This window comes from Lolium rigidum, chromosome 2 (assembly GCF_022539505.1).
Source record: "Lolium rigidum isolate FL_2022 chromosome 2, APGP_CSIRO_Lrig_0.1, whole genome shotgun sequence".
NCBI classification, from domain to species: Eukaryota; Viridiplantae; Streptophyta; class Magnoliopsida; order Poales; family Poaceae; genus Lolium; species Lolium rigidum.
This window is the reverse complement of record NC_061509.1, coordinates 34,623,202-34,628,588: the sequence shown is the minus strand read 5'-3', so window position 1 is coordinate 34,628,588 and position 5,387 is coordinate 34,623,202. Positions and strand designations below refer to the sequence as shown.

The following is a 5,387-nucleotide window of genomic DNA, read 5'->3' as shown; positions in this document are numbered from 1 at the left end:
AAAACATCACATGAGCTAAAACAGCAGCTCAAAACAGACATCCTTGCACAGCAAGGGTAGAAACGCAGCCTGGGCTCAACGGCCACCAAGGGAAGCAGCAACCGTCGAGGAGGGCGTCGCAGCGGTGGAGGGTCATCATTCCGACGAGGAGGACACCGCGTCGGGGGTAGCGATGGCGCCGGGGTCGACGCCGCACGCCGCCCCGGCAGCAGCTGGAGACGTGGGAGGGCAGAGGTCCAGGGTCGGAGTCCTCCATGAATCCCGCGGCCTCCGCCGCGGCGCGGAGCTGCGGGGAGCTGCCGGAGAGATCAAGCGAGAGGCCTTGACGGCCTTAGCTTTGGCCAGCATGCTGACGAACTCTTCAGGCTCCTTGGAGGCAAGGCGGGAGCTGCGGCGAGCCTTGAAAGAGTCCTAACATTCACTTCCTGCCGAGCATCGTACTGCTGACATTGTCACAACTGTCAATTACACGCATTTTACATTCAGTTTTTACCAAGAATCATGTTGCTGCATATCCGACGAGATTGATCGGCCGATGGATGCGAGGCTGATGGGTGCCATTGCTTGGTTGTGTGCAGGTGGTGCGCACCAAGGTGTTCGAGATGGCGCCGCTGACGGTGGACGAGGCGCTGGAGCAGCTCGAGAACGTCGACCACGATTTCTACGCCTTTAGGAATGAGCAGACAGGTGCCTACTTTCACAGCCTTGCATTTGCTCTCCTCTATGGTCTATGGAACACTTCTTGTGTGCACAACTGATTGGTTGCGACCTTCAACTCAACTCAAGTTAACCGAGCTGTTCGAACTGCAGGGGAGGTGAACATCCTGTACAAGAGGAAGGAGGGAGGCTTCGGGCTCATCATCCCCAAGCAGGACGGCCACGTTGACAAGGAGACCGTCGCCAAGGCGAACGGCAAGGAGCAATCCATCGCCGGCTGACTTGACCGTTTCGCCTCGCTAAGTCACTAGCTGTAGCTTTGTAGTTCGTCTGTTTTCCTCTCTGATGGATGGATGGATGTCTGTCGGCTGCTGATGTTTCCATCAGACAAAATGTCCAAGTGAAACCGAGACCTTGTGCTGTGCAAGTTTAACATTTCTGTTATGATCCCCCACCACTTTCTAATCCACTTGCCTTAGTAATTGCATAAATCTTTTTATCCTCCAGGAGAATATGACTTCTAATTCCAGATTACACATCATCTTGATTCTTTTGAGGCAGCGCACATCATTATGCTCAGATGAAACTAGCAGCAGTTGCGGATTGGTAGTGCGATATGGCATGGAAAATTTGAGTTGCCGGAGCCATATACTTGAAGCCAAGCATACTGATCTCTACTCACATCAAAATCTCTACGAGAACTCAGTAGTAAAAAGTGCACCCCTCCTGCAACTTCAGAACAGTAGCAGTACAAGTTTGATGTTGATCTACTCTCTTCATAATGGCATCATACAGAATGTAGATGTAGGATCATAGATTTTTTGTAGCTGTAGGATGTGCTCTGCCTTTGTGGACTGGACAGAGTTATCAATGCAACCCCCATTGTGCTTTTGCCCAACTATATATGCAAATACTACTAATCTAGAGAGTGAAAACATATTTATCTCCTTGTACAAATTCAGAGAGTGGAGAACATCCTTACAGAGGTATTATTTCTAGCATAGGTGCTCAAATTTGGTGGTTTGAAGACGAGGAAGCAGCATCAGTTGATAGATTTTGGACCGTCCTCCCGTTGATCCGAATGTATGGAACATGAGAAATGTTTGGCCAATCTAATCCTCCAGGTTTGAAATTACTTTCCTGTTCAGCTGGAAAGTCCATAATCAGTTCGTCGAGGGTTCGTGGAAAATTTTCTCCCGCTGCCACTGGTTTCATGCTTATTTGAAGTGCTTTTAAGGAGGTAAGTCTGCCTAGTGTTGAAGGGAGTCGTTCAAGAAAATAACAGGCATGAAAAATGATTTTTTGTACAGATGTCAGCTGTTCGAACCATTCCTCCCGCACCGGGGTGAAATAACAGTCCTCTATATAAGCGATTTCCAGAACTCGCACTGAGGGGAGAAAAGAATTTCTGTGTAACAAGCTGGAATCTAGTTATACTGGTAAGCTGAAGTACACACTGCTCATCTTTCCTAGTAGATTGGTCTGAAAGTTCGCTAAGAATGTTCGGACAACCAAGAACATTGACCTTCCTCAGGTTGGGAAAGTTGTGTAATCCACCAGGAACCACATTTCCTAAGATGTAGATACTCCAGTGACTTCAATTGATACCCGGAGAGCATGAGCGGGTTATCGCAGTAAGACATACTTAATCTTTTCAAACATGCCAAGAGTTGTAGATATTGTGATAGTGCCTTGACAAAGTCCCCACAATACGAAATTCCAAGTTCTGACAGGGAAGACAAGAATGATAGATTGGGCAATTCTTTCAGCAAAGGGCAATCAAGAAGTTCAAACCTTGTGATGTGTGGAAAGAGGGGACCGTGATCTTCTTCAGCATGTGACCATTCTATCCATGATGTCATTGATGCAACTTTTAAGTCCTCCACATTTGGGAGAGAACTAAAATTTGTCCCATCAGCATGCTTCACTGAAGGCAACTTATCTAGAGTGAGATGCTTGAGTGAAGGGAAATTTCCAAATGGTGGAAGTGCACCTAGAAATCGGCAGTTTTCAACATGAAGGGAGTGAAGTTTTGTGAAAATGTGATCTTGTATCATCCAGACTGGGAAATTTGTGGCCCCGTAACCTTCAATCATGAGCTCTTGCAAATTTGGGTGTGGTCGCAAACCTTCAAGCACATCTTTTGATACATTTCTCCCCCTTAGCTCCAAGACTTCAAGGTGTTTCTTCTCAATCATACTTTCATCCTTTGCCTCTTGCGTGCTCTTAATGAGATGGATGTTGCTGATGCAAAGTTTTCCAGACAACTCTTGCATGTTTTTCAACTCATTTATCATGAATCCATTTTTCTTTCTAGCACTGAAGTTCTCTAATTCTTGAAGTTGACTTAGTTGCCCGATACAAGGAATGTCAGTGTAGCATCAACATGCAAGTGTCGTAAGTTGGCAAGCTTATTAATGCTTTGAGGAATATAATTGCCGGTATATCCGCGGAGGTATAACACTTGAAGATTAGAAGGGAAGTTGCGCAAATTGTTGACTCTTGTGAAAGAAAGATCGAAGAACCTTAATCTTCTCAAGGATGCAATGTTCGGCAACATATTTGTCAGCACCTCCAAATGAGACAAGTCTAACACCCGTATGCTTCTTGAGTTGGCTAACATGTTGTCAAGAACATCACAAACTGTATTACTTTCACAATGACCAAATAATAAGATCGTCCGCAGATTCTTATACTTGTTGAGTTCATGAGTGTGCGATTGATTACCGACTTGCAGAGCCAAGTGGCGAGCAGTTGGTGACACTCTTTGTGAGGTCTCTCTGTGGAGGAAGCATTCGTATGAAGAAACACCAATCGCAAGAGCCCTTACTAGATCGTGCATAGTGTATCTCTTGTTGTCAAATGTAGCCTGGAAAAATGATCTTTGTACAAGTTCATCAAACAATTTACTCCCAATATCCTCCAATCTAGTGTCATCAAATTCTCTTTGTTGGATGAAATCGTGAGAAATCCACATATTGACCAATCTATCCTTATCAAACAAGTAGTTTTGTGGAAAGATGGAACAAAAAGCGAAGCTCTGTCTTTGTCTAGGTTGTAGTTCTTGGTAACAAATTCCCATATATGGAAGGATTTCAGAGACAGCTTCACTTAGATCCCACCAATCACTCTCCATGATGCTTACCCACACATCACATTTAATCTGGATCTCAACAGATTTCCCATTACTTTTGCTGCTAATGGAAGACCATCTAGCTTTTTTGCTATTTGTTCACCAGTTAACAGAAGGGTCTGATTGTTCTCAGTTACAACATTGGTAGTGCCAAATGCATAATACTGGAAAACTAACCAAAAACTCTCCCATGGCAAAGGTGCTAGTGGAACTTGACACATTGTCGCTACCATGTCTCCAACCCTTTTGCTTTGTGTCGTGACAAGAACTACACTTCCTGGCACTTCACAAGCTACAGCAGTAAGCAAACTGTTCCACTGATCACACATCTCATCCCATACACTGTCTAGCACAAGAAGGAATCTTCCATTTTGTTGGATGACTCTTTGAATATGGTCGACAGTTGTTTCCAAACTATCTTCATAGTTAAAATATGAATCACTTCCTTTAAACGAACACAAAATCTCCTGCAGTGTTCTCTTCACACTATAGTGTTTTGAAACATACACCCATGCCCTGTGCATGAAGTGACCCTTCACATTTTCATGATCATAAATAACTTGAGCAACGGTTGTCTTCCCAACCCCGCTCATACCAACAATCGGGATAACATCGAGACCAGCAATGCTGTACCTTGCCCCATGTTTTGCTCTTATGTTGGAAGGTTCTGGTTCAGAGCCAGACGAACCCAAAATAATTTTTAGTATCAACTGAAGAACTTCATCCCGACCAAACACCTTGACATCAATTGGAAGACGAGAAGTAGTGTCTCCCGCAGTTCCTCCCCGCTTTATTGTTGTTGGATTGCTGTGCTTTAGGAGCTCAAGAAATGTGCTAGATGTTGCACAAAGGTGGTCTAGCTTTTGCACAACACATTCAAGCATTTTGATGCCCTCATCAGGCACAATCAAACTTTTCAAGGCCACGACCGATGACGAAATGAGCTCGCTCATCTTGCGCTTTCCGGTGACTGTTTCGAGACAATCAAATCTGTCGAGCACATCCTCCGCTTCATAGGCAGCATTATGGAGGTTCCTTAGCCACTTGGCAAGACTAGTGTTGGTGATAATTTGGTTGTCAGCCACCTCAGTAATGGCTTTCACCATGGTTAAGCTTGTGCACAATTTGGTCAGAAGCTCTTCAGAACCTTGGGTTCCCTTGTAATTGCTCTCAAGGAAGTCCATCGTCTTGTCAATAGCACGTTGGATAACTGCTGATGAAAAACCACCAACCACCTGCTCTGCTATTGCAGACATGATGATTTTTATCCTATAATGATGGTATAATTTGTTAGTCCATGTTTGTATGCAGTTGCAGAAATTATGTCAAGTGTTAAGGAGATTTCTGCTTGGCTGCAATGATCATTAGATATCGAAAGGAAACCTTTCAAGAAATTCACTACCTGATGAAAATTTTAACATATGCAGGTTGATAGGCAGTACTACTACTCCAGCACTACTAGGAATATGCTCTTTTATTTAGTTTAACCTATGGATGTTGATTATCACTGCCAAATTCTTATCATTTAGTCAAAGTCATCACATGTACATAAAATCTAGTCATTGATGGAATTAGATACCTTCTCAACTACTATAAA

At 44.1% G+C, this 5,387-nt stretch overlaps 1 long non-coding RNA gene and 1 pseudogene across 1 annotated transcript; one reads left to right on the top strand and one right to left on the bottom strand.

Annotated features, from left to right (window-relative positions):
• Nucleotides 1-357: 357 nt before the first annotated feature.
• Nucleotides 358-1,122, top strand: LOC124691557. Its single transcript, XR_006998992.1, has 2 exons — nucleotides 358-687; nucleotides 811-1,122. It is a non-coding gene; the product is annotated as an uncharacterized LOC124691557 (long non-coding RNA).
• Nucleotides 1,123-1,665: 543 nt separating this feature from the next.
• LOC124691556 lies at nucleotides 1,666-5,046 on the bottom strand (annotated as a pseudogene).
• Between the last annotated feature and the right edge of the window lie 341 nt (nucleotides 5,047-5,387).